We start from the raw sequence: 23595 nt of genomic DNA, 5'->3' as shown, positions 1-23595 counted from the left end.
CCTTGTACCATGCAGGCATCAGCGTCATCTCTGGAGGGACTGGAAACTGAGTAAGGTCAGCCATGTGAGTGCCGCATGCCACTGAGAGTGGGCCCCCCAGTAAAAGCCCTGGACACGAACTCTCCCTGTTGGACAATATTCCCTACAAGTACCCTGGAGGTACTAAACTATGTCCATGCAACTTCCCTTAGAACAACTGGAAGTTTGTACCTGATCTGGACTCTTCCTTCTGTGCCTTTTATGTTAGCTGATTTTCAATTCTCTTTTTGCTGTAAGAAATTAACTATCACATTTCCGAGTTCTACGAGTCATTGAACTAGATGGTGGTCTCGGGGACCCTGACACTACATTTTTAAAGGATTATTCTTTTAAAAAACACAGAATATGCAATAGAAACCATAATGTGTCCCACAAAGCCCATCTGGCTCTTTTCAGAAAACTTTTGCCAACTCGTGGAGAAATGTAGCAAATAAATAACCTATGTGATTTTCATACAGTGAAATCCTAACAGTTAAAATGGGTATCAATATAAAAAAAACCTCAGACGGTCTTAAGTGAAAAAAGTAACAGAAGGATAATACAATATGATGGCATTTACATAATTTAGGCTATTGTTACAAGTAAATGTATATGAAAAACATAAAAATCCCATAGGAGGGAGATCCACAAACTTCAGCACACTAGTGAACTCTGGGGGAGAAAAAAATGAATGGAAGGTAAAACTTAATTGTCACATTTTCATTTTTAAAAAGAGATTCAGGGGAAAAACCCAGACCTCCTAAAACAAATGAAAATTTTTTTTTACTGATTTTTAAATTTATTTCCTTAAGTCGTCTTCACTTTGAATTATAGAATGATCATGCTGCAGACTTAAGCTGCTTCAAACACAATCCTTATGCCCTAAGAACAGGCCTGGGTATGTGAATTGCCCAAGGTCATGCTGAATTCTTGTTTGTTTAAAGAGGCCGTTCTATGGGAAGTATGTTAGTGCTGGCAGGTTTAGTTATTTTGGACTGTGGAAGCTTGAAAGCTGATTCTTTAAACAAATACATCGGGGTATACTGTACATTCCAGAGACCTATCAAGTTCTCTTTCAATTTTGCGAATCTGTAAGTTGAAGAACATTGAGAGATTAGGTGAATAGGGAAGAGAGAGAAACTTGCTGAGAATTCAAACAACTAGTTCTATTACAAACAGGAAAAACATTGTCGTCTCAGGGGTTAATTTCCTGTATGGGGGGGGGCGCTAAATCCGTGATGACCTTAAAATGCAGCCAATATACTTCACTTGTATTTTCTTTAAAAAAAAAAAACAATCCTTTGCTCTTTGTAGCACAGAGATCATGCCAAGGCTAGTGGTCCCGTTGATATCTAGAAGATTTTAAGGGCATTAAAATTTAAGTAGTATTAGGATATTTTAGTAATTCAATAAGAAAGTGGCTTTTAAAATGCTTTGTAAACTGTAAATTAGGGTAAAAGTGGTATGCTGATGTTAAACACACTGAACTCAGATTTCTGGTATATAAAATTTAATGACAGTCTTCCTACATGCACTCCAGGAGTTCCTGGAAGAATCAAATGAGATAATAAATGTAAAAGAGAGAGAGATCCTTTATAAATGTTAAAATACTATGTAAATGAGTCTTCTAAGAAGTATCGCTGTCACTCTGTGATGACGTTCATGTGGACTAAGTATCATTGTGAAGGGAAAAACATACTCTCTTCGGTTTCCTGAGACCAGAGGTGAGCTGTGTCAGCTGGAAATAAGAAAAAGTACCGTTCATCCAGCTTTTTCTTAGTAGCTCGAACCAGGTTATAAGAGAGATGGGAGAAGAATGAGACCTCATTCCTGCCCTTTTTTCAGTTCAACATTTACTGAGCACCTACTATGTTTTAGGTGAGGGAAGTGAAGCACTCATATTAAGTGTCCTCACATTTGCCTGACAAGGTATCACCCTAGTTTTCATATGGAAACTGAGACTCAGAGAAGTTAAATAACTTAAAATCCAGGAGGCTCAGAGCTAGTAGAGCCCATTGTTTTCATTTCTGCCTTCAAAACATACACTGTGCAAAGCAGTCAACAATGCAAGAGCACTAGGATCAGAGTGTTAAATAGTCTTGTTTATAGCAGGTAAGTAGAAGTAGACAGTAATGTGGGCTGCAGCAGGCAGGGGAGGCTTCTCGATGAGGCCCTGAAGGACAGCTAGGATCTCGTGGGTGAAGAAGAATGAACACTGACGGCAAGGGGAGGTCGTAACTGGTCACCGTTGCCCAGGGCCCCTACCTTGTTGAGCCCAATGGCGTATGTCTTAGGGATAACACGCTCTGGCTGTCCTGCCTCTGGCAGGCATTTGGTCCCGTTGCCAGAAATAGGAGTGTGGGACTGGAGTACTTCCCGAGACCGCATGGAGAATGGAAGACAAGACCTGGAAATGATGAAGATTCCTCTCATTTCCAGAACTCAAGAACCAGACCCAACCCTGAGGTCAGGATAAAGGCTAGGATGTAACATTTACCATTTTGTAAACACACCACATCAGAGAACTATTTAAACATTTTGTAGACGGCACCTGATTTTTTAAAATCGTTTTAAAAGTAGGCATTGAGATAGGGTGGACTGGAGGTTGGGATTTTGATATACTGGGGTAGGACTCAGATGACCTTGCCCCCAAACACCATTCACGGATACATCCATTTACGTGGCCATATTGAGCCTCAAGTCAACCACCTACCTTTTGTGTTGTGAATATAAAGTAGTTGACATAAAAATACTTTGAAAAAGATAGAGAATGGTGTTGATGAGTTTCATTTCCAAGCGACATTGACATCATTCTTACTGCAAAGATTAAAATAGGAAGTTTGTCATAACATTTGCTCTAATATAGTTTTAAAGGCTTTTCCCCCCTAGCTTTCAAAGACTTATAAAATAGATATTTATATATATATTTTCTTTTCTATCGGCAATGACTCTTAAAGAGAACTAAACCATGTCCTTGTAACCCGACTTAATAAATAACAGTGGTAACCAGAGGCAAGAGAAACCTTATTTTGGATATATAAGGTACTGTGTTGTTTTAAATTTTCATATTTTTAATAACAAGATAAATAAACGTATAGATGTGAATTTCTCCTACCTGCGCAATCCCTGTTGGTTACCAGAGTCAGGAGGGTGTGTGAGCTACCAAATAAATACACTCTTGCCCTTTCAGGGTGTCTGTGTTTATCAGTACAGCAGTGTTGTGCAGCATTTTTAACCCATTTCCCTCCAGCTAGTTTACTCAGATTTAGTCTCTTAGAGTCTAAAGTTAAAAAATGTAGGAAATAGGGGCACCTGGGTGGCTCAGCTGGTTAAGCGTCCGACTTCAGCTCAGGTCATGATCTCACGGCTGGTGGGTTCGAGCCCCGCGTCGGGCTCTGTGCTGACAGCTCAGAGCCTGGAGCCTGCTTCAGATTCTGTGTCTCCCTCTCTCTGACCCTCCCCTGCTCACGCTCTCTCTCTCTCTCTCTCTCTCTCTCTCTCTCTCTCTCTCAGAAATAAAAAATGTAGCAAATAAATAACCTATGTCATTTTTCCACATTGAAATCACGAAAGTTAAAACTGGTGAATATCAACATAAAGTCTTTCTTAGAGTCTATATTTAGAGAGTACACAGGCTTTTCATGGTCTAAACTCACTCCTGGTAAGACCCACCGTCCTGAGGGGAATGAAACAGAAACAAGAGTCTTTATCACTCAATCTGAGAAGGTTCAAACTCCTTGACTGAACAGAGACCAGTGGTTTTCAACTATTTCTTCATAGTGGAACCTAGCCTTTAAGAAGCATTCTTTCACCAAAGCCCACCATGCAGGGCACAGGAGAGCCCGTGGCTGAGCTGCCTCCCCAGGTCCGTGCAGGGCACAGTTTGAAGGTCATGACCGAAGGCCACCTTCTTTACTCTCATCTTTGGCCACCAGCCTCCCTGATCTCTCCAATCCAGCCATCATTAAGCGTGTTTCCTTCCCCAGAGGGTCCTGTTTTGCAACCCTGTGCCTTTGCCTATGCTGTTCTTGCATTGGGCATGTTCCCCCATCCCCTGACCCTTCCAATGGCAGTTAATTGTCATTGATGGGAGTTTTTCCTAGAAAACTTCCCTAAGACCCTTGTCTGGCCTTCCAGATCATTTTATTCCTCTGCCATAGAAGGTGTTACATTTTAAGAATGGGTCTGTCCGCCCTCCCCCCACCCCCAGTCATGCTCCTTTTGAGTGCAGGAACACATTTGATAATCTGCTGCCACTGTTAGGCACGTGACTGATAATAAAAATAAGATTTCCTGGATGGATGGGCAGACAAGAAAGAACTTACCAATAGACCAAGGGAACCAATACCTTGAACCATAAAAGAAAGAGGAAAGGACAAGAGAATTCTCTTCCCGTGGCTGGCTAGTTTGGAATTTGCCTGGAGATTAAGAATGGACATGACACCACTTCCCAGAATGCCGCCACCAGTCGTGTGGCCCTAGGGAACAGTCCAGCATGAGTAATGTGCCTGCTGCCATATCTGGTACTGTGTATTTATAGCTAATGCTGGTGGGTGTTCACTTGTTAAACAGCAAAAGCAAAATGGTTGCACGAAGGCCAAACAAAACACTAATGGAAATGATTTTAATAATTAATTTTTAAAAGGCTTACAAATGACAAATCAACTGGCAAGCTTATAGAAACATTGAAGCTGAAATTTCAGCTAAGGGAACCACTCTGTGGATTGTTCTGAGGTTAAATGGGGGTAATTTAAAAGCTGCCAGGAAGAAGGCCAGTGATACTTTGTTTTGCTTGCTTTTATTTTTTCTTTTAAACAGCAAACCATATCCTTGAAAGGAAGAGTGTTTTACATTTAAGTGCTGCAAGATGGTGAGAGTCAATAAAACATGGATGAGATGAATTGGTAGCAGTATTACTTAATATAATTTTATTGCCTAACATAGTTTTCAAAATCACCTAGATAATATCTAAGCTTCCTTTCCTTATAGCCTAGTTGGCACGTTAACTTCTCTCAGGTAATTATTGCGGAGTAAAATGTTCTATGGAGGTTTCCTACTTAAGTTTTTCTTTTCCATATGTAATTCCAGTGATGAGTCTCCGTGAATGCTCAATAAACGATTAGCAAAATTCAATTCAGAAACGCAAGCAATTCCCCTCGATAAAAGAATAGGACTCGCGTGTATTGAGCACCTACCATGTCCAAAACACTGTTAGGCAACTTTTCACAAGGTATCTCAGGAAATGCTCACAATTAACCTAAAAAGCTATCCCCACTTTACAGATAAAGATACAGTCTTGGAGACTTTAGGCCATTATACCACCTACACCGCATGTGGCTCAGATAGGGCTGGACCAGGTAGGTCCACGTGACCCAAGTCTCTTACTTTTTATTCACTTTTTCATTGTGTTCCACTGACCTTGCAGTAAGAAACCTGGTTATCGGAAGTAAATGTAGGAAGTCAAGGAAAGCGCCTGGAGGTGTTCGTGTCCTCCCCTCTTGCTTTTTCACTCTTTCTCCTTTAGAGCAGATGAGCAGAACTGTGTCCCTGGCTCCCCCTTCACCGTTCTCTCCAGTGCCCAGCTTGATGTTAGAAAAAGATGATAATGTACATTGGAATAGCAATTTAAGAGTTTACAAAGAGTCTGTGACATCTCTTCATCCTCCTCTTACAACAGAGAAAATTAAACTCCAAATAGCTTTGTGACTTACCCAAAGTCACATATCTAATTAACAGCAGAGGAATTTTAACTAACTCCAGAATTCCTGATTCCAGATACTCTCTGTTATATCCTCAAGTGAGAACATGTGTGATTTTTCTCTAAGGATGTAGAAGATTTCACTCTCCAGAGCTCCATTTGTTTCTTATCTCAAGACCAGCTTATCCTTCCAAGGGATGAAATGTATTAGGTACTCCCCAGCCTCTCCATATCCTGCTGAAATTATCTGGATGTGCCAATACCACTCTATCGAAAACATTCCACAGATGGGTGTAGAAGAACACATGCAAGTGGTTAAACCATCATTATTTATTCTGAATGGTATGAGGGTGGTCCTCAGCACAGCAGAGAAGGCTTAAAATTCCACCCTGAAAGAGAACTTCCAGGCCACTTTTCCCCCTATGACTTCTTACACAACTGCTATGAAAGTCCATCAGCTGAACAGGGTGAACTTTTCCGGAAGGTGCCGGAACAGGAGGGGGACGGCAACGGCTGTGTTATGTCATCTTCCCATTCTGCATTAAGAAAATTAAGCTGGAGGAGGAGAGCGAGCCTGAAAATGACTTGCCCAAAGTGAGCAAGTAAAATGGCAGAATGGGAAGAAGGCTGGATTCAAAAGACCACAGAGGGGGTCTGCTGCTTGAAGCCTCACTTTTCTTCTCTGTCCGAGGAGCACCCTAATACCACACAGCACTGTTGAGTGTATTAAGTCAGACATGGACAGGAAACTTGTGTTTGTGTGTAAGGAGACAGAGTAGCAATTTGAGAAAGAGCCAGAACACATTCACAGAAGATCAGGAAGTGCGATCCATCTGCAGCAGAGAAGGGGGTAGTGTTATCAAGACTAGGATGGGGTTGGTTTAAAGATCTTCAAGTTTCTGTTTGATTGGAAAATGTTTTTTAACCAAATGCTTTCTTCAGTTTATGACTTTTGCTACTCTATTATAATGGTAAAGATGGCAGGACAAAATGAGTCTAAAATCTAGCATCTCCTTTCTTCCAGGCCGTTGAGCCTTTCATTTCCTGTTGCTGCCCTCAGTGTTGAACACGTGTACTCTGATGTGTAGTTGTTATACTTTGACATAGAGAACAGTTCTTTATTCAGTAATTTTAACCATCTAGTGCTCTGGGAGGAAATAATAATAATAATAATGGAAGGATTCTCTTGGTAATGGGAGACTCCATGATTTAGACCAATCTTCCTAGAGAAGACAAGCAAAATCTCTGGAACAGAATAATGTCTTAAAATGAAAAAGAACCGGGGCGCCTGGGTGGCTTAGTCGGTTAAGCGTCCAACTTTCGCTTAGGTCATGATCTCGTGGTTCGTGGATTCGAGCCCCGCGTCGGGCTCTGTGCTGACTGCCAGCTCAGAGCCTGGAGCCTGTTTTTGTCTGTGACTCCCTCTCTCTCTGACCCTCCCCTGCTCACGCTGTCTCTCTCTCTCTCTTTCTCTCCTAGAAATAAATAAAAATATTAAAAAAAAATAAATAAAAATAAATAATAAATAAAAATAAAATGAAAAAGAACTAATAAGATAGTAAGGAATTGCCAGCTGAGATCCAGGAAAAGGTGCAAACTTAGAATGATATGCTCAGCATTCATCAATGCTTTTGTTTTAGGACTCTGCCAACCTAAAGGGGAAGCTGAACATCGCAGCTAATATTCTTGGCATTCTGGGACTGCCAGTACAGAATCAATGTTTAGGACTTATCAAGGTGGGTACCATCTTGCAAACTCCCCACTTTGGTCTGGACCCAAAAGGTTTATATCCTAAGAACAAGAAGGAAGCAGAAATAATCCAGTCATCAATCTCTTTAGCCAGGCTTCATGTCAGATGGGTGGCCAAGAGCACAGAAAATCCCAAAATTTGTCAGCACTTCCAGGTGTCTACAAGAAGCAAACAAAAATCCTCCTATGCATCAAATTATTGCTGCAAAGAAGATTTCAATCACAAGGCTTAAGGCAGTAGGAGAGCATGAGTGAGAAACAACTAAAAGGGACCCTCTAGGCCTTCATATATTAGTATTATCAAACACTGAAAACCAAGTGAACTATGTTCTAAATAGAATTCTAGAAATCATTGGAAGGGTTGAGCAGCAGATGAGACAGAGAGTGACTTAGTAAAGAGACCTAGTGAATAAGAGTCTAGATTAGAAGAAATTACGGGAGTCAGAATGTAAAGACAAAAGCGGGGGAAGCAAACAAGAGAGTGAGTGAGAGTCTCAAAGATGCTCTGAGAAGACCTATTACAGGTTTAATTGGAGTCAGAGTAGGAAAGGAGAGACGATTAGGATGGACTACATTTCATATAAGGGAACACTTGAGAATTTTCTAGAAACAGTGAAAGTCATTAGTCCACAGATTCAAGAGACCATACAAATGTCAAGCAAGATAAAAAAAACCCACAACATAATGAAATTTTAGAAAACAAAAAACAGTGAGAAAATCTTAAAGGCAGACAAAAGGGAGAACTTTAAAAAAATGAGAAATAGGGGAGTCTGAGGGGTTCAGTCAGTTGAGTGTCCGACTTCAGCTCAGGTCATGATCTCATGGTTTGCGGGTTCGAGCCCCATGTCAGGCTCTGTGCTGACAGCTCAGAGCCTGGAGCTGCTTTGGATTCTGTGTCTCCCTCTCTCTCTGCCCCTCCCCCACTCGTGCTCTGTCTCTCTCTCAAAAACAAATAAACATTACAAAAAATTTTAAATACAAGAAAGAGACATCTCAACAACAATAAGAGAAGCCAAAAGACAGTAAGTAGACCTGGGCCAAAAGGGATTAATTGCCAAAGTCGCATTCAACACTTAAATGAAAATACCCTTTGAGAGTGAAGGGGAAATAGAGACATCTTCTGATGACAAAATCAGAGGATTTATCACAGATAACTTGCACAAAGGAAATTCTAATGATGGTCTCCAAACTGATAGAAGGTTAGTGATGCATGAAGAACAGAGAAATATTGATAAAAAACAGAGAATTGGTAAATTTAACATGGAGATAAAAGTATTTAGAGAGAGCTAAAATACTACAGCACTGGGATATAAATCAGGAAGAAGATACATGAAGTTAAAAGCGTCCCGTGGTCTGTGCATTGAGAAGAGAGTGAAGGTTTGGATTCACATTAGACTCTGAACAGTCAACAATGCATGTCTGATGTCACATGACCTCTATAAGGATAAAGATTGTAGAGCCTCTAATAGCCCAAAATGGAGTGGTTGAAAAAGGCAAAGGTCTAGAGGGTGGTGGAACATAGGTAAGACAAATAGGAAGCACACTTTATAAGAGTGGATTTAAATATAAATATATCATTTATATCAAATGTAAGTGGACGGTGTTCCAGTTACAAAACAAGGATTGTGAGACTGGATTAAACAAAAAATTTAAGTATTGGGTTGCCTGGGTGGCTCAGTCAGTTTAGCGTACGACTTTTGGTTACAGTTCAGGTCATAATATCATGGTTCGTGGGTTCGAGCCTCGCATTAGGCTCTGTGCTGACAGTGTGAAGCCTTTGTGATTCTCTCTTCTCTCCGTCTGTCTGTCCCTCCCCTGCTCTCTCTCTATCCCTCTCTCCAATAAACATTTAAAAGAATAATAATAAAATCAAAGTGTAAGCTTTGTGTATAAGTGTAAGAGACACATCGAAAACACACGAATACTGATAATTTGAAAGTAAAATAATGGAATTAAGTTATAGCAAAGGTATTATCACAAAATAGAATTTAAGGCAAAAGGCATTACTAAGAATAAGGAAGGTCATTCTATAATGATAAAAAGTCCAAATCACCAGCAGAATATACAAATTCTAGCTTTGTATCTACTAATAATAGGACTTCAAAACACATGAAGCAAAAATTGATAGTATCTACAAGAAGAAATATATAAATCTACAATCATAGAGATTGCAACATTAAAATCTTGTGGGCAACCCTTACCTACTAAGATGTGAGGGCCAGTAGAAAAACATCCACCACATCCACCCTCAAGTGGCTGATTCCACGTGCCTCCTCAGAGAGTTCTGGCAAAATAACATCCCAATTTCTGTAAGTGGTGGTCAGCTCAATAAAGCGCCCTTAAATTAGATTGACCTTCTTCCTTGTTTTACTCTTCCCTGACCCTGTTCTTTTTCTTTGGGATCATATCTCAAAATGAATTCTTTATGCAAGTACCTCTCTAAACCCCACGACCTAGGCATCCAAGCTAAGACACTTAATACCACCCACAGCTCTGCACACACTTTCCAGATGGATTCCGCTATTGGATCAATCAGACGGTGGGGAGGGGGAAGGGGATCCCATGAATGTTGCTAAGTGGACAGATGTCAACCCTGGCATGCAATTGCATCACAGTTACTGAGATGTTCACCAGTGGTGAGAGGAAGGATAAAGGCGGAAGGTGTAGCTTTGGCTTACGTGCCAGTGGTAACAAAAAGGACGCGGTCAGTGTTCGTTATAAGAACATAGAAGTAGCTGACTTTGGTTACTGGTCTTGAGAAGCCTTGTAAAAGGAAGAGAAAATGGCAGGCTCGGTTAGCCAACTATCAACCTCAAGAAGTGCTGTGAAAGAGCACTTCCTCGCAGCCTAGGGAAGCCTCCCTTCTTCCCACAGCCAGCCAAGGCTGCTGACATTCAGTCTTGGGGCTTCACTGTGAATGCAGGAGAGCCAGCGAGGAGAACAGATATGGCCTTCACCATCTCTGATGTCAGAGTCGGGGCCCAGATAAGGAAACAGGAGACCTTGAGACGCGGGACAGGAATATCTGGATGGACAAACTTGAGAACCTTGAACACAGATTCCTCTGAACGCCCCGAGAAGCAGTGGCCTCCCACCTCCTAGAGGATGCAGAGTGGTCTTCCCTGCTGGCGGGCACTGCAAAGACCCCCTGAGGTAGGAGCTTCTCAAGGCCATGTTTGTCTAAGATCTATGTCTGCCTCCCTTGCTTCCCCTAGACCAACGGAGTCGGGCCCAGCACAGCACAAGCTGGGCGAACCAGCTCCTTCCCTAGGCAGCAGGGTTGTATACACCCACAGAATTGTGAGATTTGGTTAGTTTGCGCTAGCATGAGCCAAGGGACCTCATGCCAGAGTGGATCTTACATAACTGCTGAGGAAAGACGACCTCTTTGTATTTCAGCTTGTTCGTGTGCCAAATCTGATTAACAGTGCCCATCCAACCTACCGTGTATGGTTATAAGAGTAAATGAAGAAATTAATATTCAGAGTAACCTCTCAGCTAGTCACTGTATTGAACACTTCACATAATTAATTAATTAGAATAAAATGAGTTAAGTGTAAACACTCTCAGAAGTTATAATCTTGTTTAGATACTTAAATACGTTATTTTAAATGGTGTGCCCTAGGAGAAACTCCTGTCTAAGATTTATGAAACCTCGATGAATCATAGTTGAAAGAAGAAGAAAAGAAGGGAAGGAATCTGCATTGCAAAATTACAAAAATGTTAGAATGTGGCTTGGAGTAAATTGTTATTTTGTTTAGGGGAAGGTGGACCACTTGAATGGTAACCTAAGAAAAACGCCTATTCATTGATCTTGGGACAACCAGATGGGGAGCAATTCTAGTGTAGGACCTCCGGATGAGAAGTTGGGGCTTCAGGGGAGCAGTGTGAAGTCCTATGGCTTCCCGCCACCACGCGAGGGCACCACGAGAAGGCGGCTGAAACCCAGAAGCAGCCCTTGGCTGGCCCCCCGCCATGCTGGCACCCCGATCATGGACTCCCCAGTCTCGCGAACTGTGAGAAATAAGTTTCTGGTGTTTATAAGCAGTGGGTGGTACTTTGTTACAGCAGCCCACATGGGCTAAGACATCCCCATGGCCTTTGTACCTGCCTTCATACGGGCCTCAGAATCTGTGTTTCACCTGTATATTCCTCATGCTGCCCTATTAGCTTCTGGAAGTCAGGGACATTGTTTATCCAACCTTGTTTCTCCTGTGTCCTGTACATAATTAGGGCTTTATAAATGTTCATCGATGACTAACTGCAGGATGGAACAAGTGAGAAAATAGATTAAAAAATTTTTTTGCATTTATTCATTTTTGAGAGACACTGACAGAGTGTGAATGGGGGAGGAATAGAGAGGGAGGGAGACACAGAATCCGAAGCAGGCTCCAGGCTCCGAGCTGTCAGCACAGAGCCCGACGCAGGGCTCGAACTCACAAACCGTGAGATCATGACCTGAGCTGAAGTCAGTCGCCTAACCTACTGAGCCAGCCAGGCGCCCCAAGAAAATTCTTGATAAGAAGAAAATGTGGCTGAATTTCAACTCGCTCGCCAAGAAATATTTAGGCAACAGCAGAGATACATAGTTACACGGAAGTAAACACACACCAAGGCTTGTGACAGGGTCAGAGACAAGGTCAAGACCTTCAGGGTGCCACACAGCATGATCTGTAACGAATGTTGTGAAGTCACACAGTGGCTAAAATGCATTAGCTGTCCTGTTTCCTGATCAGTGTGTGTGGCCTCACGAAGACACAGCTTATCTTGTTATTCACACTGTGTTTTGGGACACGGCTGTCGAGAGCCGCTAATGAAGCTCACGGCTCACTCGGTAAACAGATGTTTCTAAAAACTTGTGCTTGTCTTGATTGTACCCAGGTGCTGCCAGCCAGTAGATTTTTTATTTTTATTTACTTGTTTTTTTAACAAAACGAGTGAGAGTACTGGTGTCTGGGTGGTACAACCCCTCCTAATTTCGTTCTGAGCACCCAAGTACAAGGTCTGAGACAGAGGTTGTACGTTGTGTGATTTTCGGCAAGTTTCATAACCTGTCTGAGCCTCATTTCCCTCATTTGTAAAAGGGAGTTAATACTAGTCTCCAGCAAACTGGTAAATGTTTAACAATCAGCTCTCAGAGACAGGGGTGGGAATAACCTTCACTTGTAGCTGCTGATGGCCATGATGTAATTCTTCCCACCATGGCCTAGTGCAAGGTGCCAGCGCTGTGTCCTCGGACACGGAGTAGGGAAGAAATGGGCAGAAGTAGCACGCCATTGATGAGTGAGCCCACATGCAGGTGTCCTAGATGTCAGTGACCTCTGGGACCTGGATAAGAGTAAATTGTGGTGAAACAGGTGGCTCAGTCCATTAAGTGTCTGTCTTCAGCTCGGGTCATGATCTCATGGTTCCTGGGTTCAAGGCCCGCACTGGGCTCTGCACAGGTGGTGCGGAGCCTGCTTGGGATTCTCTTTCTCCTCTTTCTACCCCTCCCCAGCTCTCTCTCTCTGTCTCTCTCAAAAATAAATAAATAAATGTTAGAAAAAAAGTAGTGAAATAATAAGTGATGAGCTGCATCTATTACTTTTGTTTCTAATACTAATATCTTTATATATAGCATATTAATATATACAATTTGATTTTACTAATGGCTGAATATGGAAACCAGCTCACCACATTCCTGGCATTCCTCATGAACTGTACGTACCAGTTTCCAGCACACAACTGCCCATCTCCAGCGCCTGGATTTTGCAAACAACACTGCAATGAGCAGATTTCTCCAGGATACATACCCACATCACAGGATGTATGACTGGAATGTGACCAAGTGCACTGCCAGATTGTTCCCCAGAATGGCCACATCAACTTAGCTCCCCAGCAGCAGTATCTGAGGGCTCCCCTAGTCCTCTGACGAGGTGCACACCACCAGAGAAGTGGGATGTGGCTGGGCACTGCAATACTACAGCGTTCAAAGCAGCAGCAAGGGGTTTACCCTGGGCCGTGGACCGATTGTATAAGCATAACATTTAGTGACAAAAAGTAATAGCAGAATGAGGGGTGCCTGGGTGACTCAGTTGGTTAAGCACCCGACTTCAGCTCAGATCACTCAGTCTGTGAGTTCGAGCCCTGCGTCAAGCTCTATGCTTGCTTCAGATTCTGTGTCTCCCTCTGCTCGCACTCTGTCTCTGTCTTTCTCAAAAATAAAGATTAAAAAAAATTTTTTTAAGAAGTAATAGCAGAATGAGATTTATAGTACAGTACTATTTATTTAAATTGCATACAAAACAATAGACTTTTTTTTCAAGAACACACAAAAAAGTGCACATCAAATGTATTTGAATGGCTGCCCACGGAGGGGAGGGATTTGTTGTGTCAACAATATTTATTAAGCAGTAGGGGCTCCTGGGTGGCTCAGTCGGTTAAGTTTCCCACTCTTGACTTCAGCTCAGGTCATAATCTCACAGTTGTGAGATCAAGCCCACCTTGGGCTCCTTACCGAGCATGGAGCTTGCTTGAGATTTTCTCTCTCTCTCTCCGCCCCCCTCAAAAAAACCCAAACATTTAAAAAATATATTAAGCATTAATGGAGTAATAGTATATCTACAAGCACCTAACATGGTACTTGCCACTTGGTCTCTTTTCTCATCCCTGGCCAGCAAGAGCTATGCTGATTTTATGAACTGTATTTAAGGTTGTATTCTTATTGCCTTTAATGAACTGTGCAAGGTTGCATGTTTAAATTATTTATTTTCTGGAAAAAATACACAGATCCTGTGTTTAGTATATTTCTACAGTTAAGCAGTATTTTCAGTGTAGGCGCTACATAGAGCAGTCATCGGAGCTTAAAACCAGGCTGGCCCGTTTGTCTGTATATTGGCTGAATTCATCATAACGGTTGCAGAGAAACGAGCAATTCCAATTCTCTCTTGTGTATACTATCGCACTCAATCTTCAGAAAATAAGATTTGACGTTTAGAGAAGCCGAGTGTTTTGCCCAAGAGAGGGCTTGTGAGGACAGGGACAGCAGCTTCCCAGAAAACACAGGGGTCACCTGGTGTGCTGCCGGGGAGAAGAGAGCTTGGTGTGCACTTGGCTGCTGAGAGTGCGATCACGGGGCTACACAGCCCCATCAGCTCTCGCTCGCAGTCTTTGCTCTGAGGCGAGAAGCACGGGTTACAGTTACGATGAACTTATAAGTGTGAATTACTTCCTATGTGAGTGAAGGGAAAGCTGGTAAGAACCTGGGTGGTCAAGAAAACCTCTTGCCTTTATTCACGTGATCAGAAACATCAGGCCTAGAAAATGCGAGTTTCCTAAATTGCCCAAGGTCACACAGAAAATTTTCCGTGTAGCCAGGACAGGGCACACTGTGGCCTGGCTCTTAGGCGGGGGTGGCTTAATAGAGTAAGGTAGATTCAAAGCTGCAGGGCCATGAAGTAGCTATAAAGCCAGGAAAAGCTGCCAGGCATCCCCAGCTCCCGTTTCCTCACCCAGAAAAGGGGAAAATCGCTCATATGCTCTGGTGACTTGGGTGGCTGCTGCAAGGACCTGTTGTTCATACATTTACGTGCTCATTCAACAGAGAATTATAGAGGCGACTTGTATGTGCCCGTCACTGTCCCAGGCACACAGATACAGTAGCGAGTACATCAAAGTCCCTGCTCTGTGGAGCTTCCGTACTAGTAAACTGTTCACGACGCTAAATAAACATGTCAGTCAATCCATCAGTGAGCGCCGTAAAAAATAATGAGTCATAGTAAGGATACCGAGAGTGACCAAGAATGCTTATTAGGGAAATCATCACTTCCAGGATGGAAATCAGCGTCTACATGGCTCGCCCCAGGCCCGGTAGTAAGAGCGTGTCCCTCCCCCTCAGATTTCGCTGGGTGGTCCCATTGGTTTCACTGGGTTCGCCAGCTTCCTTGTCCCCAAGGCTGAGCTCCTTTCTCCCTTCCACTCCCTCCAACTACTTGTTCTCTTGATTTAATGCATTTTGGGGAATCGGACTCCGGTTCTCCCAGTTACGATGTGGCGTTGAGCACAGAATGCGGGTTTTGAAATCAGACGGACTTAGGTTGGAATTGACCAGCATTCGGTTGCGGAAGTGCTAGGAGAGCTGAATAAATGGGTCCCATTGAGCCTCCAGGGACCATCACCGAGGCCACAACCATTGCCCTGAACTGTCAGGGGTGCTGCTGGCTCTAGAACCTCAGTCCTGCTGAGTCTTGACCGGGAGGTCAAGAGGGAAACCAGCAAAATTAGGAAGCAGTCACCGATGTCGCTCCAGCTCTTTGTTTCATCCTGAGCCTGTCATCTCTGTGGGTCCAATCAGTGGTGTTCTGTGACAGCCCCCAAGTCCACAGTCCTTCGAATTCCCATTTTCCTCCTGGTTTTCTAGTGCTGGAAATAACACACCACGAGTGTGGCCCCCATCACTGGGATCCCACCCCATTCGCCGCCAGTGACCTTTTCCCAGGTGCAGCGGGACAACACGCCAACGGCTGTTGGGACCCCACCCCCACCCCCACCAGTGAAGGGGTGCTCATTGCCAGCCGGCCAGTGAGGGCTCCTGCTCTAAAATCCCATCCTCGAGTCTGCTTCCTGGGACCACCTCCAGTACCAGCCGGCGTAGACGCAGATCCTGCAAACAGACTCTGAGACGGAGAGCTGCAGGTCTGAAGTTTCTTGGGGAGGGGGTTGGAGATTCCCATAGGCGGCGAGGAGGGCAGGAGTGGGTGGAGGGACAAGCTGAGCTGTGATGTGGCTGTCACATGCCTCAGCCGGCCCACAGGCTCCATCCACACAGCACTCCTACCTGCCGCATATGCTTTAAGGACCTTCAGATCAACTGGCTTCTATGGCCCGAGTTGAAGGGCCGCTTGCACAGAAGCTGGCCTCTTACTCCGACCCTCTCAACCTGGCAGATTTCAGGATTCTGCAGGGAGCTTGGGAGCTGTAGGGGCCTGTCGCTTGTTCCAAACTGGAGCAAGGAGGCCGGTCAGCGGCCACGGGCCCTGTAACCTTGGGTGGGGCAGCCCCTGGTCCCGATAGCGATTCCCAGCCAGGGACATGGCTGTCAGAGTCAGCACCAGTGTCTCCAGCGTCTGGTGCATGGGCCCCGAAAAGGGGTGCCACAGGACCACACACGTGAACATTTTACTCTAAGTACAGGAAATGGCTGGACAATGGAAAAATGGTGGGTCTCACTGTTTGTGTCCAGCTTCCTGTCCTTACTGTGTTGAAGTTGTTTCCCCTTTGTGAACTTCTGATTCTGCATTTGAGGAGTGGGCATGACCGTAAGAGCACCTTGGCAACTGCACATAGTTCAAGTTGAATCAGGTGAAAATGTGGATGTGAGAGCCCATGACAGAATTGTACAAAGGTGAGGTGTCACCGTTCACATGGTCCTACCTGAAAGAAATGCATGATAGACACGAGTGCGCTCATGCTCATGAGTTCAGCAGAGCTCACTGAGGCTCATGCCAGAGTTTTGGGTGGCTGAGTCTTAGGAGGAGGAGGGGAGAGCACCTTGTTCCTGTGCTTCAAGCCAAAGAGGGCTTGTAGGGATAGGCCCCTAAAGGATGGAGGAAACGTGGTGAAGAAAGGAAGGAGGGAAATAAGGAAGAGACAGAATGAGGGAGCAAGAGAGGAAGTGAATCCAGCACTTGTTAAATCAGCTACTCAGTGCCAGGTACTATGCTTGGCCTTGTGTCTACGTTCTCTCTCCATAAGAGAGGCTGTTCTGTCAGGAGAGCCTGGGTAGCAAGTGAAAGAAAATCCAAGTCAAACTATCTTAAGTGAACGAGAACTCAGACGAACTTAATTAAGCCAAACAAACCAACAAAAAACAAAGCACAAGGAATGTATTGGCCCAAAAACCAGAAGGAAGGGCTGACTTCAAGAAGCACCTGATTCTGGGGCTTAAATGGCGTCTCCAAGACCCAGTTTCTCTGTTCTTCCTCTCACAGCTTGGCCTGCCACGTCACTGGCTTCGCTCTCAGTGTGTATGTGTCGGCCAAGATGGCGGCAGCTCAAGCCTTTCCTTCTCAGCCTCCACCCACTGGGTGGGGGAGGACCTGCCTCACTTCATCCTCCGTTCCTGTCCAGACCTCATTCCTCAGCACCTCTCATGGGTCATACTTCCTCCCTGACCCTGAACCCACGCCCGGGAGAACCTGATGTGCTCGAGGACCCGGGGCCTACGCAGAGCAGGTGGACTGAGAGCTGGCAATAGATGCTCCTGAGGGGAGAGGGGAGGGAGGTGAGCAGTTATGAGGAAGGTCAAGTGCGCAGACACTGAGCAGCAAAACCCACACGTGACACCTCAGAGGCCTCCACCACATTGTAGAGGTGAGATGAGTGCCGGGCAAGACTGGATGACTTGTCCATAGTCATACACTCTCTTCATTGCTGTTTGAGGGAATGCATGACTGAGACACGGCTAGAAAGTGGCAGTTCTGGAGGTGGAGACTTGGGCCACATGACTCTGAAGGCTGCATTTCTCTTGCAGGGCTGTACGCCAACTGTGCACCTCAGCTGAATCACCTCACGCCCTCAACCCTTGTCTCTTCATCCAGCTCTGAGGTTCGACAACTCTACCTTGAAGACAGGTATTTCCAGGTGAACTATAATGGCAAAACCAGTAATGGCATAACTATTGCCAAGTACCTTGTTCTCTTTCTTTTGAGTATTTGTTTCAAGTGAGAATAAGCACAGGTCTGCTCAGACATCCCCGTCCTGTTCAGGTTCCCTTTGGCTTATTAACACCAGGGCCCCATTTCCCAGCCTGTGTTGGAGATCATGGCTGCCTGGTGCCCCGAATTTGTAGTTCTTCTAAGAGGCCAAATCCTCCTCCTCCTTTGCCCCGCTCCCCCAGTTACCATTGTTCCGTGCTTTGCAGTAAAACAAATACTTCTTTCCACTATATGGACCCCAAATATTTCATCCATTCACTGTCACTGAAAGCCAAGTGTTTTTTTTCTAGGCTGGCTACAAACAAGAGCTACTTTGTGAAGCTGTGAGGGAAGAGAGCCAGATTACCTTTCACTGGTTGTTTTTTTGTTTGTAAAATGGCAGTGTCTTCTGTAAACATGGTATGTTGGTGGCAAATAATTGCACCAACGTAAGAAATAATTCGTTGTGCTTTTTATCTGTATTTGCATCTAGTTTGGTCCATCCTTTGTCAGTGTATTTATAGAGTTTTAGAGTTGCATAGTTATAATGTGATATTTTGTCTCTTTTGCTTACTTCAATGATTTTTCCAGGCTATTAACCTGGACGTCCCTGTTTTAATTGCTGCTTTATATTCAGTGAGTATTTGTTGGTTCATCCAACAAACATTTATTTAATAACGACTGAAGTATTCCTCTGTGGGTTTCTCCCAGGTTTTATTATTGTAAATAATGGAATGAATATCTCTATGCATATACCTTTCTCTATCTTTTGGATTATTTTCTTAGGCTAAATCCCCCAAATGGGATCATTAGGATGAGCATTTCTATAGCTTTTAAAGCTAACAGCCAACTGTGTGTGAATAGTTCATTGAGTCTGTTTTCTCCTGATCCTATTCATTCAAAGGATAAAATCCACACTTCTTTTTTTATAATACAGGACCCTTCCATGAATTGCCTGTCTCTCTCCCATCATTTCTTAGCCCTCCACCTCCCTCACTTCTAGTCAAAGTGTAGATACTAGTGCTTGATGCTCAGGAGATTTTGATTTGTATGAAAAACTTCTGCTCTATGGCAGCAGAAGGCTGGACAAATGGACAAAGAGCCATTATAAATCATTTCCCTCTTTGCTCTATGCTCTGGACTGGATGGTGTCCCCCAAAATTCATATGCTAAAACCCTTACCCCAAATGTGATGAGGTGGGGCCATTGGGATGTGATCACATTGTGATGAGGTTAGGAGGGTGAGGTCCTTGTGATGAGCTTTGTGTCCTTATAAGAAGAGACCAGAGACCTTTCATTCTCCCTTTCTCCCCTTCTTTCCTTCCCTCTCTCTCCCTCCTTCCATCTTTCTGTGCCACGTGGGGACACAGCAAGAAAATGCTATGTGAAAAAGGAAGGAGGGAAGGAAGGAAGGAAGGAAGGAAGGAAGGAAGGAAGGAAGGAAGGAAGGAAGGAAGGAAGGAAGGAAGGAAGGAAGAAAAAGAAAATGCCATTTGCAAGCCATGAAGAAGGGCCTCACCAGGATCTGAACTGGCCAGTACCTTGGTCTTCGACTTCCCAGCCTCCAGAACTATGAGAGAAAAAATTCGGTTGTTTAAACCACCCAAGTTTTGGTATTTTGTTATAACAGCCCAAGCCAACTAATACACTCAGTATGCATCAGTCTTCACATCTGTACTGTTATGAATAGGTCACCTGGAATTCATTACGGTTCCGCATCAAATTTTATGGACTTCTCATGACAACCCTATAAACATGCCCATGTTGTAGGAAATACAGGTCAACAGGGACATTTGGGGGACTCTAAGTGGTGCAAGATGACTCAAGGGTGAGGGTGCTGTGTGCAGGAAGTCACCAGATGGGGAGACTCCAGAGGTGGAAAGAGACCAGAGCACGAAGGGCCTTCTCTGTCAGATTCAGGACTTTGACGTTTGACCCATGAGCCTGGTATTTGGAAGGTTTCTAGAGAGGAGTAACATGGCCTGACTAACACGTTAGGTAGCATGCGCTCTCGCAGAGTGCAGGGAGGACGAGCCGGGGGTGGGGGGGAAGGGGGGGCAGGGGTTCCAACTAGAAGGGCTGCCGGAAGTGCAGGCTTTGAGAGGGCGCAGCTTCCTCTGGGAGGAGCCTGCATAGACTGGCTGGACTAACCGCCACATTTGTTGTTTCCAGAGCTTCAAACTATGCCCTGACCTCTTCTAAGGATTTAGGTTTCCCAGGCTTAATTTGTTAAAGTAAATCCACACCAAATCGACAACAAATTGTATGCTAAATGGTAAAATGTTAGAAGACTTCTCTTGTTTTTTAATTTTTTTTAACATTTATTCATTTTTGAGACAGAGAGAATGAGAGAGAGAGAGAGAGAGAAAACATGAGCAGGGGAGGGGCAGAGAGAGAGGAAGACCCAAAATCTGAAACAGGCTCCAGGCTCTGAGCTGTCAACACAGAGCCCGATGCGGGGCTTGAACTCACAAGCCGTGAGATCATGATATGAGCTGAAGTCGGATGCTTAACGGACTCAGCCACTCAGGCTCCCCAGAAGACTTCTCTTTTAAGAGAAGGAGCAAATCTTGACTTGTAGTCAACATTGCATGGGAGGCCCCAGCCAGAGCAATAAAGAAGACAAAGCAATAAAAGGCACATAGATTATAAGGGGGAAAAAAAAACAAACAGCTGTCATTTTTCTCAAACACTATTATGTGTACATCAAAAATCCTAAAGAGTCTTAAACTATTACTGAAAGAAAAAATTACATAAGAAGCAGTATATTTCTTCATTTCAGCACAAAACAGTTTAAAAATAGAATTTTAAAAGATATGAATTACAGTATAATCTTAAAAGCATCAATTACTTAGAAACCAGTCTAGGAAAGATGTGTAAAGATTCCAAAAGTAAAAATTTGAAGCTTACTGAGAAACCCTAAATATGAGAAGAATATTTAAAGGGCAGCTATGCCATGTTCTTGGATTGAAAAATATCAATATTTTCAAAATGTCAATTCCTCCCAACCTGAGCTCCAGGCTCAGTGCAATTCCAATACAAATCTCAGCACGTTTATTTTGTAGAAGTTGACAAGCTACTTTTTGAAGAAAAAGAAAAATGTAAGAGGATTTTGTTTTTAATCTGAATCAAGACATTATAGTATTTTAGTGAACAAGATGGTGCAGCATTTATGCAAAGATTTAAAAAAAAAAAAAAAAAGGCCAGTGAAAGAGAACAGAGAATGTAGCACAGATCGAGGCTTGTTTGTGGAAGAGGGTGGCAGCAGTAAATGGACAGTGTTTTCAGTGGATGGTGATGGGGTAATAAAGTCTCCATATTGGAAAAAAAATCGACATTATACCCCTTCCTCGTACTGTATGTCAGATCAGTTCCAGGTGACTTAAAGAACTAATATGAAAGGCCAAATACTAAGCTTTCAGAAGATACTATAGGAAAATGTCTTTTTAAGATTTTATTTTTAAGTAATCTCTGTACCCAACATGGGGCTCAAATTCACAACCCCAAAGTCAAGAGTGGCACGCTCCACTGACGAAGCCAGCCGGGTGCCCCTATGAGAAACTATTGTTTTAATGTTTATGTATTGGGACGCCTGGGTGGCTCAGTGGGTTAAGTGTCTGACTTCGGCTGAGGTCATGACCTCTCAATTCGTGAGTTCAAGCCCCGCTTTGGGCTCGCTGCTGACTGCGTGGAGCCTGCTTGGGATTCTCTGTCCCCTTCTCTCTTCTGCCCTTCTTATGCTCATTCTCTCTCTCTCTCTCTCTCTCTCTCTCTCTCTCTCTCCCTCCCTCTTAAAATAAATAAACATTTAACAATAATAATAAAATTACAATGAGATAGAGCTACACACCGACATGATTGGTAAAATTTAAAAACTAACAATACTGAGTTGGCCGGGATGTAGAGATTCAGAAATTACATCCCTGACAGGAAGAAGGTGAGTCAGTGCAAACGCTTTGGAAAACAATATTGTGTTAGCTAGGAAAGTAGACCATCCCATGTTCCCATGAGATGTGCATAATTATGTGCATGAACACAAATATCAAAGAATGTCCCTAACAGTGTTTTTCACAATTACCAAAAAACAGAAGAAAACTAAATGCTCGCTGTATAGTGCACATATAGCAAGAAAAGGAGTATTTTAGATACATGGAAAAATGTGATGAATCTCGCAGTGGTGGGCGAAAAAAGCAAGTCCCCGAGAAAAACACAATAGAGCTGTATTTTCTAACAGTTTAGGAACAGGTAAAACTAAGGATGCGTCCACAGCCATAAAACACCAAGGAAAAGCGAGGAAATTAGAAAAGCTCTAAAAGGAAAAAAAAGTGGCCGCTCCCGAGAGCAGGGAGGGGTTGTTACTGGTGAAGGATGTTGAGGGGACTTTCTGGGGGACTGTTAGCCAGCTGCTTCTTGGCCCAGGGCAGGATGGATTTACTTAGCAGCCATTTGTTAAACTTGTCTACACAATATATTTTATATTAAAACTGCTTAATTCGTATTTTATTTTTTGTTTTTAATTTTTTAATTTTTTAAATTAAATTTTTTAAAATTTTAAATTAAATTAAATTTTTTAAAATTTTAAATTAAATTAAAATTTAAAATTTTTTTTTAAAATGTTTTATTTATTTCTAGGAGAGAGAGAGAGACAGCGTGAGCAGGGGAGGGTCAGAGAGAGAGGGAGTCACAGACTGAAACAGGCTCCAGGCTCCGAGCTGGCAGTCAGCACAGAGCCCGACGCGGGGCTCGAACCCACGAACCGCGAGATCATGACCTAAGCAGAAGTCGGACACTTAACCGACTAAGCCACCCAGGCGCCCCAATTTTAAATTATTTTTGAGAGAGAGACAGAGACAGAGTGAGAGCAGAGGAGAGGCAGAAGTCAGACGCTTAACTGACTGAGCCATCCAGGCGCCCTCAAAATTGCTCTATATTTTACATTTTAAAAAGCCTTAAAAAAAAAAGAAACACAAACTACCCAAAGTGCCTGAGCCCGGTAGAGTGGCATCTGGTTGGTGGCGGGCGTCACATATCAGCCAGGGACAAAGCAGCTCCTTGTTTACCCTGGCATGGCTTTTGGTCTGTGTCCACGCCTGGTTCATGTCCTGGACACATGGATTGAAGAAAAAGAAAACACTATCTCAAACCCCAGCTATTTCTAAGACACAATGGATATTTGATATTGTAATGAAATGGACAGATCTAACTATCCAAACAGACTGTGCACATTTATTATCAGAAATAAGCTTTGATTTCCTGTGATTTACATTTCGTTAGTTCTGGACTTCATCAAGACCAAAGCCCAAAGGGCTTTCCCCTAGCACCAGAGACCCGAGATGTTTCAGATTAATTTGCATCTCCTTTGGGCTGCTCAGATCTTACTATAATGATGGTGCATTCATTAGAATAAAAAGTAGGATCATGAAATTCCAGGGCTTCTGAAAAAGTGAGGAAAAGACT

General features: G+C 43.5%; 1 non-coding gene across 1 annotated transcript; it reads left to right on the top strand.

Moving 5' to 3' along the window:
* The first annotated feature begins 23117 nt into the window (after positions 1-23117).
* On the top strand, positions 23118-23252 carry LOC120237062. Its single transcript, XR_005529844.1, has one exon. It is a non-coding gene; the product is annotated as a small nucleolar RNA SNORA48 (small nucleolar RNA).
* Positions 23253-23595: the final 343 nt, after the last annotated feature.

Source organism: Hyaena hyaena, unplaced genomic scaffold (genome assembly GCF_003009895.1).
Source record: "Hyaena hyaena isolate Hyena2069 unplaced genomic scaffold, ASM300989v1 scaffold_169, whole genome shotgun sequence".
Taxonomy (NCBI): domain Eukaryota; kingdom Metazoa; phylum Chordata; class Mammalia; order Carnivora; family Hyaenidae; genus Hyaena; species Hyaena hyaena.
Note: the sequence above shows the minus strand (reverse complement) of the source record. Positions and strands in the feature narration are given on the sequence as shown.